This window comes from Achroia grisella, unplaced genomic scaffold (assembly GCF_030625045.1).
Source record: "Achroia grisella isolate CSIRO2021 unplaced genomic scaffold, CSIRO_AGI_Agris_v1 utg1867, whole genome shotgun sequence".
Classification (NCBI taxonomy): Eukaryota; Metazoa; Arthropoda; class Insecta; order Lepidoptera; family Pyralidae; genus Achroia; species Achroia grisella.
The window spans coordinates 408,381-422,804 of NW_026712690.1; the positions used below are offsets into that span (position 1 = coordinate 408,381).

Consider the following 14,424-nt stretch of genomic DNA (forward strand, 5'->3'; position numbering starts at 1 on the left):
TTTAAAATAAAATTATATAAAAAAATGTACAGCTTCGTGGCAACATTGGTGATATTCTTAGCTTCCTGTCCATGGCAGAATACATAATTATTAAAAAAAAATCTTAGCTTCTCTGGCCAACGCTTGCTCAAAGGATCATGTGGATGTGAAAAAGTCGTTTATAAGAAAAATTACATTGTACTTTGCTAGTAATGGGGTTATCAATCCATATCAATCCCTCCTGTACATATATTACGTGCTTTGTATATTATATATGTGTTTAATTCTGTCTGTTTATTATTTTCCTCCTGTCCTTCTTTGCTAACTGGGTAGCGAAGAAAAAACTTAAAACTTGGTTAGCATGCCATTCAAACTTAGGCCAAAATTTTAATAAATAAACAAAAAATTAAAAAAAATCCCGGGTCAATAACAACTAGTACTAACGAACGCCTTTACGGTAGCGTTAAACAACCAACAATGACGTTCCCAAGGAGGGTTGGTATTAGGCAGGCGGCCGGCCGTATAAAAACTTATGCCGAAATACCTATGCAGTATAGAAAATACGAATACAGTGGAAGAGAATGACATACTGCGCCAATCCTAAATAATGGGATAAAAGCAAGGCAATGATCATGATATAGTTTTATAACTATGTAGTCCAGCCATAAGTTCTGTTACAAATGAAAAAGCATTTTTTTAATGAAGTAATGTAAAATTTTTAATATTTATACCTACATATTTTCTAAAGTCTCAGCAAAAAAAATATTCTATTCGAAATGGCCACCTTTGGCTTTTATCAGGCCAGGATATCTATTTGGCCACGAATCTATGGATTTACGTACTGTATCCAAGGGAAATGGTCCCCTCCGATCGATCCCCCATTCAATTCAAACGGGGATCGAAATTACGACGGCCTGAGCCGAGGTTCGAACCCCTAGTGGTGCCCTCAGACTCGTATTCGTCAGGTAGGAGTTGGCCTTCAGCCGCTCCATAAGTCCTTCCGCGGGTTTGGAGTGCCATCTGCACTCGCCCCCTAACGTCCGGTGAAGCTGTAAAGGCCAGCTGCGGCCAACAGCATTAGAGTAGTCCGAAAAAAAAAATCCAAGGGAAATTTCGCCACTATTTGCTCCAAAGATTTAAGTGACTCAATGTCGCCGTGTCATTGTGAGCAGGCTATGTCTTCTAAAACTGATCAATATTTATCTAAAGATTTGAGATCTAGGCTAGATGAGGGCTCCATCTGCCGAAGACCAGAAAAGATCGGGGCGGCCGCGTGTTATTAACTAGAAAGGCTATTAATGCTGTTAAAGTCAGAATTCGTCGAAACCCCATTAGGAAGAAAAAAATCGTAGTTATAACAATGCAATTTAACTTGTCATTCATCACTTTGAACGCGTGCACTAATTTACCACTAATTCGTAACGAAAGTTTAATTAATTAATTTGTTTCTAACTTGATGTAGTTAATAAGTACTTAACACACGTTTAGTGTAATGCAACACACTTCTGTCTCATGAATAGATTAACATAGTTTAAATACCAAATCCGGCCCTGTTTCACAAGTGATAGTTAAGTTATTCTCTTTTACTTCGAACTCGGACTCAGTGTGAACACTAGCTTCGTCGTGGTAACACGTATCTTAAACCTCACTTAAGTTGATATTAAGTAATGCTAAGTAAGTGATGATGAACCATTTTTGTTTGACGGAAAATGTGATTCAGTCGACGAGACGTTTTGGATTTTGATGTTGGTTTTCTTTTTGTAAATTAACTTTTTTGGATTTTTTTTGTTGTTGTGATTGGACTTTTGAAGGATCGCCGGTTGGTTGGAGTTTTGTGTCGTTTATTTTAAAAAGGTGCGTATTGTACATATAATTCCTCATTTTTAAATAAATGTATAAAAATATTTTTTGTTTTCTAATATAAATATAAATTATTTTAAGTGGTATTTTTAAATTGCGAATACATATTCAAGAATTGGGTTTGGATTGTTCTATAAAATCTTTCTTTATAGAACAAAACATAAAAAAAAAATACGACGTCACTTGTTTTATGCAAGGCAAGACGTCGTATTTTTTTACTTATTCAGAATTTTCAATTATAATATTTTTTTTAAATTAGTACATACTTACGTCTTGAATTAATAATTCAAAAGGAATTTAATTTTTTTCTATATCATTTACGATATATTTTGTTACATCGATGTATCTAATAGAAGCACAATTCTACCAGACTTCTTTCATTCTTACATATTAAACTACCTTTGTCCCGTGGCGCTGCCTGCGTGGAAAACGAATAAAAAAACTTGTACTACTTGCTACCGAATTTATAAATCGGTGGAAACTTTTTTTTTTCTATTACAAATGTACTAAAACTAAATTATTCCCTCTTTATAATATTAATACAGACTATCGATGTTCCACGAGTGTACCCGCTGTTTCAAATAAACGAAATGGCGGTCATGGTCATTGGCGGATCCATATCCTAACGTCGCCCGAGGCACGTTCATGTTGACCCAACGATCCCATAATGGCAGCAAACCTCCCTATGGTTCCTCTCGCTACGTCCCTACCTCGCTATCACACCAACATACGACACCGTCCTCATACGTAAGGACGATGACCCCAACCACAAAGACCAGCTCAATCAACTTATGCTCCAAACCGTACTCGTTCGTCCCTCAGATCTATCCCCTATGTTATCCAAAATGAACCAATATTACGAAGGTCTGAGCTGATGTTCGAATTATCTGTACTGTCTGACTAAAGTTAGATAGTAATTTGTCTTCTATAAGTCTTCTTCTTTCGTGGTTTGGAGTGTCATCATTGTGAACATCATTAGAATATATAGTCTATAAATATTTTATTATACGAATCTAAAAACAAATTATTTCCAATACTTTCAGTAGTTTTGCGTGAAAGACTAACAGTCATCCATAAAGCATCATAAACTTTCGCCTTTAAAATATTAATAGGATTCCGTTCCACGATACGTAATAACCCAAAAGTTATTATTTAAGTTATTTAATACAGTAATTACACTGCATTAATTCGCGAGAACAAATGAATAGGTATTACTAAATACATAATAACACTTTTTATGCCATCAAATGACTTTTTATAAGGCAATAATAAATCATTCTTACTCTACCTCAAACGAAAGGTATATTTGACAGGTGGCGAATCAAATTTACTTTCACTAGATAGAACGTCAAGGGCGATTAAAACTGAGTTTTATATCATACAGCAGAAGGTTGGAAACTGTCCGTAATTTTAGATACGCGATTATTCGATTTAATCATTGAGTCGGATTTATATAAATTGTATATAAATATAATAAGGAGAGAGAGTGCCTACTTAGCTTTATGACAATGATGACTGCGCATGCGCTAAAGTCGAGGCAATCTAATAGTATATCCGATCGATTATTTATCCAAATCCGACGGATATCGAAGTTACGAAGACCTAAAATAGAAATAATCTTCTAATAAACTCAATATAAGCACTTTTGAAGAGTCACATTATTTTTATTCTACCACTCATTCAAAACGCATACTCGCCACAAGAAAAATGAGCAAGAAACTTGTGTATTGCTCTTTTAACCCGAGCCGAGGTTCGAACCCCTAGCAGCGGCTAATGCCCTGAAGGTTGTAATTTTATTTTATATGTGTATAGGTAAAAGGAAAACTATAGAAAAAGACTTGGAATACGAAGATACATATTAAGAAACTGTTGACAAGACAAAATTGAATTATACATATACAAGAATGTACTATAAAATAACTATAAATTTAAATAAAAATTTAGAATAAAACATACATTTCTGATTACCCAGATACAACAAAGGCTTCTCTCCGTGTTTGGAGTGGCCTTGCACTTGACTTCAAATTCGTGCGGTGAATCTGTAAAAGCAAACTTTCAGAATAGTCTGAAAATCAAAAGATAAGGATGAAATCTGGTCACTTAGTCTATAGAGGAGAATTGACCTCCACCCAAACTATCTACCATCATTATTGCCTTGTCTTTATCCCATTATTTGTGGTCGACGCAGTTTGTCATCCTCTTCCACTGAATCCTATCAACCGTCATATCATCAATCATCAATATATCAATCCATCCATTTATTTTTTGTTTTCCTCTCCTTTCCATCCATCCACGTTCATGTATATACTTTCTAATAAAACTAAAATATTCTCAAACTATCTATATGTCTCTAATATTTAAAATTCTGATATCATCACGTTCGCAACATAACTTTTTGATTACGATTTGACCGATTCTTATGAAATTTTGTTGGTATATTCTATAGATCTGAGAATAGGACGTGAATTATTTGTCCCTCAAGTGATAAGGGTGGTTTATCCTAAAAATTTATACTTGTTATTAAAAAATATATACGGGTTATATGTACTTTTTTTAAAGAAATAATAGCACTCCTACCCGCAAGTAGAGGAATGTTTCTACCGAACATTGTAGCTACCTAATTATTCAGAGCCTCAAGCTAACATTTTAAGTATGTATGTACATAAAAGATTCAATTGTTATTTGTATTGCATAATGATGGATGCTAATGTAGTAAATCAAATAGAAAGTTGTTAGTTGATGATTGTGTATTTTCTCATACATACAAAATTTTGCCTCAAGGCTTCTTGTACAACATATATGCAAGTTATAAAATCAATTAATTATACTTTTTGGTGTGACCTTGTAACCTATGCTCATTGGTAACAGGCTTAATGAACAAACAAAACAATAAATATCACAATTAAGTGATTCTTTTTTAAATAAAAAATTATAGATATAACTTTCTAGAATCTTCTAAAAGATCGTGACCATTTCTAGAACTGCAGTAAATTCTACATATATAGGAATCTATAATATGTATCTAAAGCTGCACTAGGAGGCTCTTACCACATTTGTTTGGGCAGGGAGAGAAACACGAGCGGTGAAGGTGAGAGTTGAGGTAATAAAGGGCCTGTTAAATCTACACCCAGGTGTGTTGACGTACGTTTTCAAGATGCCCCTTATACCTACACCCTGGTCACAAGTCCCGAGAACTGCTCGGAGTTTCCCTCTCTGCCACACGATGGATCCGGCACCCGTACTGTGAATCCATAGAATGATCCATAATTTCTTCTCTGAAGACGTAGGCATATTAGATGACACTGATGTCACAATTTCGACCACAATAGCCACTGGTCATATGCCATATGTCACGGTGTCATTGACCTTGCTTTCGCTAGATGAAAGCTCAGCTAGACAAGTTATTATTATTGACAAATATTCGAAGACAGTGAAACCGGAACTCTTCCGCAGATGGCATGGAGATAAGGAAATATTATACCTAACTTCAGAGAAATACTTCCGATGGTCGCAGGTTCGTTTCCTCGCACTGTGCAAATATTTGTATTCATCTGTCTGGCTATTTTCTATAAAACTTATCGAGGAAGACTATCTAAGGCACGTTTAAAACTTGCGAAAAAGCTATAAAAAATTGCTGCAAAACAGAGAAAATGTGACGCAGACGAAGCTGCGTGGCTCAGCTAGTGTTATATAAAATAATTTGAATAGAATACATAATTATTAGACAAGATTCGTTCATTTATTGACACAAAAGATCCGAACGAATCCTGTTTAGGTCAAGACTATACAATAAGAAGTTTCGAGAATATTTTCACATCATTATAATAGTCTTATGAATAAACCATAACGAAATGTTATTTCACCAATTAAGGGTGAAACTTTTACTTTTATATTTCAACTTACTGTAAAAGGAAGTTTTTTTATTTATATATATATTTATTTTAGTGGATAACGATACAATGGTGTTAATACTAACTATCAGATATAGATAGTCTATCTATAAGAAGTCATTCACCGATCGATCTCCCGTTCAATTCAAACGGAATCGAAATTACGACGGCCTGAGCCGAGGTTCGAACCCCTCAGGTGCCCTCGTATTGAAGGCGTATCCGTCAGGCGGGAGTTGGCCTTCAACCGCTCCATAAGTCCTTCCTTTGGTTTGGAGTAACATCTGCACTCGCCCCCTGATGAAGCCGTAAAGGCCAGCTGCGGCCAACAGCATTAGAGTAGTCCGAAAAAAACTGCATAATTCAACGTCTCATGTTTTAATTTGAGCACAATCATTTGCTGATAATATTTTTTAAAACAAATTATCTTATAGTATCATTACTATGTTTTAATTATTATTTGGTGCTGTTTCCTACAATTTTGTCTACATGACACTTTCGTTTGTAATAATAGATAATAATAATAATAATAGTGTGGAGAAAACCAGCAAAAGCTGAGAAAAAAAAAATAATAAAAGATGAGATTTTTTTTGGAAGTTAGGAATAATAATAATCTTTATTTACTGCTCACAAGGAAACTTATAATATTGAACAAAGTAACAAAAGTATGTATTTAATCTTACAAGATATTCCTTGTGAGAGTCTGGAGTCTGAACTAAGTCAAAACCAAAACCAAAAAAAAAGTACTACAGATCTCCAGGCTCTCTCCGAGGACTTACTGGTATTTAATAAATCTAACAAATCTAAAAAGATATCCTTGAAACAATCTACATTCATGACAAACATTAAAATCTGTTTAGTAGTAATGAGTAACAAACCAACAAGACAGACCGACAGACAGATCTAGACAGAAATAATTTCTCACTTATAACATTTTCAAGCATATTTCCAGCTTTTTATCTCGCATGTAACCGTGATCTTTAAAAATATACGTAAAGAAAATCTTGAGTTATTTATTAGCCAATAATACGCAGTGTTCCAAAATGCATACGGCTGGACAAAATGTAAATACACTGTCTCACAATAGCTCGCGTGTGATCCGCAGTGCGGTTATTTAGCGCAGTGGGCCGCCTGTTTCCACATACCAACGATTTTTATATGCTTAATTAATTTTGTTGCCTCTTATACAGTCAAATGTTACATTGTGCAGTAACGGTCAATGTTAATTACGGCCTGGTGTGTAATTTTGGGAATTTTTAATTTTGTTGTTGTTTCTTCTCGGATAACTATGTTATATATATATTCTTTATTGCACTTTAAGATACGGTAGCAATCTTAATTATAAACAATGTGAATAAAAAGTAAAATATTGTTACTTTTTAAAAGAAAATGTTATGTTTAAACGGGAAATACGTTTTTTAGTCTATTCGGTTACAGAAATTTAAAAAAATCAAATAGGATAATTAATTCATGAATAGTAAAATGTAACACTAGCTGTTCCCCGTGACATCGGCTGCTTATTTTAAGATAGAAGATAATAGATCTATGATAAGATAAGATAAGGATCTATCTTCACGCCAATGAAATTCATTACGATCCATTCAGCTGTTTAGTTAGTTATTATTATAACAACTGGAAACTAAGACCTTTATGAATATACGTATATATACATGTATCTAATAAACAACTGAATTTACTAGACCATTCTGAAAGTAATGAAAATATAATTACTTAAACGCCGTAGCGTAAATTATACACGAAAAACAGTTGAATGGGAACATCCGTTAAAATCGGTTAAGTATATCGTACAACAGTGGAAACACGCATAGAATGCCGGGTACGTCGACCGCACGGTCGCTTTCCGCGATCGTTTCAGATTGAAACCGTATCGAGAACAATTTCACTTGCCGGCGATGGATTGTTAGCGTGGATTCCTATATAATATCCCCTTTTTTAAGCATCCATCACAGCCCCACTAATCAATCCTGTCCCATTCAAGGATTGAAATTACGAGGTTCGAACCCTGATGCCCTCATACTAAAGTCGTCTCAAACTAAACAGAGTTTTATGGCAAATAAAGGTATTTACATCTCTCGACGTTTCAACTAGGTGCAAAGTGTTTGTAACAGAAATATTATTATTCTTATTATTGACTAGCTTTTTTTTTTATTTTTCTAAAATAAAAGTTGCCTAAGTTACTCCTTATTACATCCCGACATAAAAGTCCCGTCAAAATCGGTCCAACACCAACACAACAACTAATACAAATACTTAAATATGTTTTAGAAATGCACAATATATGATACATAGAATACACCCAGACTAATAAAAACAATTATACTCCTTAACACAAATGTATCGTGCGAGGTATCGAACCCGCGACCATAACCAAGTAACGGAGTATTATTATTACGTCTGCAAATTATTAAATTACAGTCATATTTAATGGCAATACACTTTCTCTTTTACAAATGATGTATCCAGCGGTCAACTGGAGAATTTCGTACTACTAAATATGGTTGGTAAAAGAATGTGACCACAAATAACAGCTTTTACTTGTTACTTCACGTACGCCCACGATAACCACTATTTAAACTTGGTATTTGCTTATCGATAACCTGTTATAATACTTCAATTACATATAATTGATACCGTCATATTCGTCAACGGTGCTGCTTGATGGGACTGGTCTGCGGCAACCTTACCCATTACGAGGCTCTGGGCTTTGCGAGGCCCTTTGTTCTACGTAAAAAGCGTGTGATACGAACGATTATACGGAAATTTTCAGCTAATTCAAGAAAACTATACCTTATTATAGTTTTTTTTTTCATTTGTATATTTTTGCAATTAAATACCTAAATTGGGAAGTTTTTGCAAATTACCACTAGGCAAAAAGCCACTCATTTGTTGTTTAAAATTTGCTGTGATTGTTATGCGAGGCCCCTACAAGAGCGAAGCCCCGTACGATTACCCTATTCGCCACCCCCTAAGGCTGTAACCCGAACAGATCTGCAGTGGCTGATCTGTTCGGGTTACGGCCTTAAGGTTTTCGGGTTAGGATACTAATTCTACTATTTCATTTGACAAAATTGCAATAGCATATGCTGATGATCACTCTATTCCAATTGGAATTAAAAAATAAATCTGTATCTAGTAAACTTGAACAAGCTTAATTGAAAAGAATAAGAGCTGAGGTTATTGTAATTGGCAAGAAATGATGTATAAAATTTCATTAAAATCCATTCTGTAGTTTTTGCATGTTTGATGTTGAAGTTTTGTTGATGTTTGTTACTCTTTCAGAGTAACAAACATCCATCCATCCATATATCCATCAATACTTATAAACTTTCGCGTTTATAATATTAGTAAAATATATCCTGTAATTTCATTTGCGGCTGAAATAGGTGAAACGGAAGTGACGGCAGACTTTTTACAAAGTCAAACCCGATAAGAGTAATTTCTAGACAATTTTAATAGTTATTATTTATTAAAACACGTAATACATGACGTGTTTTACCGTGTGTCATTAGTTGAAAATATCCAATTCAAATATCAGGCTGGATAACCTCTTGTTGACCTACTGTAACAGATACTGCATACTAAAGTTTTATTTACTTTGTTACAAAATGTCGAGTTTATAAAATTATTTCAATATCTTTTCTTATTCGCTATATCGTTATTTTTATTTCTTTAATCAAAATAAAAATGTGACAGACTAAAACTGTCTGTATGTCTGCGTATTAATGATTCATGTTGAAACAGCACGTGGTATTTGGATATAAATTTCACAGATTAGGTCAAATATGGTTTAATATATACCCTAAAGAAATCTTAGAAAAATGCCCATCAAAGAGGTAAATGTGTATTATTCTTAATTTTAAAAATGCTATATACTATTGCTAATTCATTTATTTATTAATAAATTAACAGATCGCTTTATACAAACTTATTATTTATTTCAAATCATTGATGTTTAATAAATTCTCTATGATAGTATTATACATTTCAATGTAAGCCATAAATAATTACAGCAAATATACTTTTAAGTTACGTTGTATAATTATAGGTTAAGATCCGTAAATGAGATAATAAGTAAATAGTTAAATGTTGTCGTTCCATTATCGTCTATAAAAGTGCAGGCGAAATTAAGGGGCACTACTAGTACTAAAAAATCACGTGACACGACGTAATAAAGCTTACCTATGACTCAACGGCTTGTAATAAGTAGTCTAGCCGAGTAACCACTGCGACTCCGAATACTTGTTATTCAATAGTGAGAACATTCCTTTAAAACAAGTGTTCCAAATATTGCATCATAACGGGTTTGCGTAATCCGATAATTAGTGTGACGATGAAAAACAAAAGATAACGTTAACGCGTCCGTCCGCGTAATGCGAAGAAAGTGAGTATCGCGACCTGTTATCGGCGAAAGTTGAATATAAGAAAAAAGTATTCAAATTCCGTAACAGCTGTACAATTGTTACACTGTCTTGTAATGTTACGTTTCAAGACGATTGTTAGGTTTTCATCAGGGTTGCCAACTGCAGTAGAATCTTTATAAGAGTACGATACATTTGGTTTTTTTTTTTCATAATAAATACTCGTGATCGGGTGCTGCTTGTCTGTTATCTGTTCGGGTTACGAACACTGATAGAATTTTTGCATTTGAAATAGCATATGTTGGTGGTCACACTATTCTCCCAAATTAGAATTTAAATGAAATTGTATTATTGTAAATATGTACAACATTTAAAAAAAAATACGGTTCGAGTTTCTTGTCAGTTCTTCTCATCTCGAAATCATTCCGAACTGACGGTAGATTTGACATATCATAAGAGTCTGTAATAGACCTACATGAATAAAGATATTTTGAATTTGAATGGAGATAATAATGAAATGATACCTGCCTGCGCTGATGGTCTACGCTGGCGGGGCACCAGTAGAGGATGATAGGATAACCATAAAGTCAATTCAGCACATCTTTAATTGAATAAGTACTTTTCAATATTTGAATTCTAAACTTGGCAACCCTAAATTCCGTGTACAAATATAGTTTCTGCATCTGTTATCACTTACCGCTATCACTCTATTAGTGATAATACGTGAAATGTTTTTCACCTTTTTAAGTATATAATGCAATTCACACATATTATATCACAAGAGTAGAGAGTCGTGGTGTAATGGTTTACTACCCGGATTTTCATCTCAAAGGCAGTGACTTCGAACTTAAAAACTATAATTATATAACATATATAATCTATGTTACTGCAGAATACTGTGTATTTCAGTTTTGAAAGAATTAAAATATGGTGAAATAGAAAATATGGTGCCCTGCACCAGAGTTTCGGAGTTTAATTTAATTCCTCATAAAACAGTCTGCTGCTTCTGTTTTTCTCTATAATATTAGTATAGATATTCTTAATATAACAATTACCATCCGTCGCCATAAATTACTTATATATATTTATATATTAAGGTTCTATATATATGTATATATACAGCCTCGGTGGTCTAGCGGTTGAGCACACCGCCTTTCTTCCGATAGTCGCGGGTTCGTCTCCCCGCACGGCACACTGTATCTGTCTGGGAGTTTTATACATATTTAATATTTATGTCTTTATGAAATATATCTATGTATTTGTATCAGTTATCTAGTACTCATAACACAAGCTTTAGCTAGCTTAACTTGGGTCAAGACGACGCCGTGTGAATTGTCCTAAAATTATATATCCCTTTGATACACTTGCATCCACATAATTTTAATAAAAAGTAGTACAAAGTAATTGTGATTTTAACTACAATATGAGGTCACACCGACTCTATCATCTAAGTATAACAGGTTCAATTCCGCTGCAGCTAAAGATAATAAGGCTGCAGTGTTCAGACGTGATCCAATTCTGTATTGTATGCAGATCCGACGTGCGAAGGACAAGGCGAGCTTTTGTTTGCGTTGCGATGTATAGGCGGTGATACATTTCATTATTTTAACAATGAAATTGTTAGCTAGAGATGAAAGATAATAAAAAAAACATTCATGTTAACATCAAGTTAATTATCGATATACTATACTTTTTTACACTATGACGTTGATAATCAAGCATACGGCTCATCTGATCGTAAACGGTTACATTAACCTATGGACTGACCCGTAGCGGTGCCCTCAGACTAAAGCCGGAGTGGGCCTTCAGCCGCTCCATAAGTCCTTCCGCGGCTGTGGAGTGCCATCTGCACTCGCCCCTATCGTCCGATGAAGCTGTAAAGGCCAGCTGTGGTCAACAGCATTAACAGTCCATAAAAAAAGCAATAGAATAGAATAGAATAGAAAATACAAGCAGTATACATTACAGTTTATTTAGACTAATACAATAGAAATGGGTATTTTTTTTATTACGGATTTTGGGCCATTGTTAGGTGCAAGGACCTGTAGCACTGCGATCTGCATAGATCTATTGTGCTCAAAATTCGCTACCTAGACCCGACAGGGACAAAATTGAGGGATATTTTTATGAGCGATGATTTTTATCTCCTCAGGATAGAGTGTAAACTTTCCAAAGGAGATATTTCGTTTATACATGAGTGGACTGCAACCACATAGGATGTCTTTTGCTTGGCAAAATCTGCAGATTGTTGTAAATCTAACGACTAATTTCGCCATCTGTTTATTCAATTTGCTGTGTCCAATGAGGGCCCTAGTTATCATGTATAAATTGATTTTACGCAATAATAATAGTCTATTAGAGTATTGATTCGAGTAGCCTGTTATTAAGGCTTTTGAATGTACTAATCCTAGCATATTCTACTAGTGACTCAGTGCTTGCTGTTTGGTTATTATTATGAGATGTGCCAGTTTTAGGCACACCACAAGAGTTGTTTGGGCAGTTTTGTATATAGATAAACCTGCATATATGTGCCATAACAATATAAAATGATTTCTTAGCTTATGATTTTGTGTAATCATTACATTGTATAAAATAAAGTCGCTGTCGCTCTCTGTCCGTCCCTATATATGCTTAAGTCTTTAAAACTACGCAATGGATTTTGAAGCGGTTTTTTTTAACAGCTAGAATGATTCAAGAGGAAGGTTTATATATAATACATGTACACCCGGGCGAAGCCGGAGCGAGTAGCTAGTAAACATATAAATAAAAACATGCATTTACAAAATGTCAAACAACGTACCTACGACTAGCCGTTTCTTTAACATTAAGCTCGTTGAAATCTTTTATATGTAAAACTAACACCTTGAAACAAAAAGATTTAATTATCATTTTAATTGTAGAAGTCTTTATAGAAATAACGCCTTAACTTTTACAATGGGTATAATTAAGAAGCCTACGTATATATTACTAGAGGTTACGCGTAATATGACGCCCACAATTGTCATTATTAAACATATTTAATGTACACTCATGTAGAATAAGTTTTATATGAAACTTACATTTCATTCAATATTTGTTTTTTTTCGTAATTGTCAGGATAAAAGTTGTATAAAACAAAATTATAGAATAGTGGTCTAGCAGTTAGCACACCGCTTTACTTCCAATGGTCGCGGATTTAATTTCTCACACGGTGCAAACATTCATAAATACGATTGTTTGTATCGATCTTAGTGTTTTCAATGTGTTATGTATGTATTTACAAAAAAATAATACCCTAAGTGTTTATATCAGTTGTCTAGTATCCATAACTCAAGCTTTGCTTACTGTGGGATAAGATGGTGCTGTGTCAATTATCCAAGTTTATTTATCGTATCTATAAAAGGGCATAAAATATTTTAGGTAAAAAATCCGTCTAATTACAAGAATATTAATTTAATACAAAATTTTGTGTAACAAAACTCTAATAAATTGTATCTAAGAATCATTTCATTAGACATGTTTGGAATCGACTTCAACTTAATCGCATATAAAAATCATTCTATTTTTATATTGTGCGAGGAATCAAACCTGCGAACATCATCGTGAAAAACAAATCAATAAATAACTTACCCACTGATTATATACTTAAATGTATACAGTACTATATAACTGTATAAATTCTTAGAAATGTTACAAGGGCATTCATTTCGCCCACAGCCTTCGAACATAACAATGTTGTACCTTATTGCTGCAAAGTATAATAATTAAATAAAGAAAGAATCAATGTTATAAAGTACTAAAGTTTGTGAGTGTAAATATTGGCCGTAATTTCCGGTACTACTAATCCGATTTTGAAAATTCTTTTAGTGTTCAATAGACCATTTATCGAATGTTATAAGCTATATAACATCAGGCTACGATAAATAACACCGGAGCTGTAAGAAACATGTTGCAAAAATGGCGAATATATAACGCATACAAAGTTTGCAAAAAATTACCCTTAAATTACCCCTTTTAACCTTTAAGGGTAAAAAAATAGGGCATTATAGTTCGTATGGAAATTCTTAATTTTTAAAGCTACAACGATGAAACTTTTTTCTTTGGGTTTTTTGGGTTAGATTAATAAATATATTTTTTTATTTGGTCACGCTCACTCTTCCACGCGGTCGATGTCGCGGGCATAGGTAGTACTATATAAATATGTGATGTATATACTAGACACCGTATTAGGTATCTAATATCTGAGATGCTTAAAACCTGAATGTAGGCTCGCTAATAGCGTTCCTTGCGAAATACCTTTTACGCTATTCTAACTACAATTGAGCAATGCGTGCCCATTA

General features: G+C 33.9%; 1 protein-coding gene across 1 annotated transcript in view; it reads left to right on the plus strand.

The window, feature by feature from the left end:
- Positions 1 to 1,605: 1,605 nt before the first annotated feature.
- LOC131841653 (mucin-2) overlaps positions 1,606 to 14,424 on the plus strand; it is a 42,496-nt gene continuing 29,677 nt past the window's right edge. Inside the window, exon 1 of the mRNA XM_059189978.1 lies at positions 1,606 to 1,833. The gene's annotated coding sequence lies outside the window, so the exon portion shown is untranslated. The remainder of the gene's footprint in view (positions 1,834 to 14,424) is intronic.